Genomic DNA, 835 nt, shown 5'->3' with positions numbered 1-835 from the left:
ATCATCAGTGTTTCTTTCAGTTCCAATCCTTATCCTCCCTTTCTTTTTGAGTTGATTTTGTTACCTTGATCCCCAAACTACCATAAACCTTATTCTTCCCGTTCAATCCTTAGGTTGGTTAGTAACTACAAAATCACCTCTATCGATTTAACAAAATATCTTCTTTCGGTAACTCTTAAGTTTTAAATTATAAATCTTTAGTTTTTTTATTTCTCTGCAGCAATGGAAGCCGATGGTCAGAAATACTCTGTTCTCGTGAAAACCGAAGTTCGTGAAAAGATGATGGAAGAAATCAATCTGATCTCGGAAGTCTTCTCGGTGTNGCAACCGTGATCCTAGTCCGTCTCCGTTGGAACTCGTTCAAGGCTTCAGATCTTCTTGTTGACAACAAGGATAAGTTTCTGGCGGAGCTAGGGCTGGCTCGAGTTCCTATTTCCAACTCTTCTTCTGCAGGTCGTGAGACGACTACCCTTCCTAATGGTGATGGAGATTACTTAGTCTCGACGCCCTTTTGCTCACACAAGTTTTCAACAACTTGCTGGAGTGAATATCTCAACGATGCTCTGGTGAAGAACAAAGAGGAGACAGGACTCATCATCTCTTGCCTTAACCAAGGCTGTGTCGCCTCTGTTGGACCCGATACCATCGAGAAACTGACTGACACAGTTAAGGAGATGCACGAGGGATGGCTTCTCGAATCCTTCATGGAGTGCCATAAGGCAACCATCCAATGGTGTCCTGCATCGGATTGTGAAAACGCCATACTGCTTGAGGAAGATGCCGAAGTCGATTTCGGTGTGGTCTGTTTGTGTGGCCACACCTTCTGTTGGACATG

At 43.9% G+C, this 835-nt stretch overlaps 1 pseudogene; it reads left to right on the top strand.

Annotated features, from left to right (window-relative positions):
* Positions 1 to 15: 15 nt before the first annotated feature.
* On the top strand, positions 16 to 830 carry LOC104774511 (annotated as a pseudogene).
* Positions 831 to 835: the final 5 nt, after the last annotated feature.

The sequence above is a fragment of the Camelina sativa genome, unplaced genomic scaffold (assembly GCF_000633955.1).
Source record: "Camelina sativa cultivar DH55 unplaced genomic scaffold, Cs unpScaffold03322, whole genome shotgun sequence".
Taxonomy (NCBI): Eukaryota; Viridiplantae; Streptophyta; class Magnoliopsida; order Brassicales; family Brassicaceae; genus Camelina; species Camelina sativa.
Note: the sequence above shows the minus strand (reverse complement) of the source record. Positions and strands in the feature narration are given on the sequence as shown.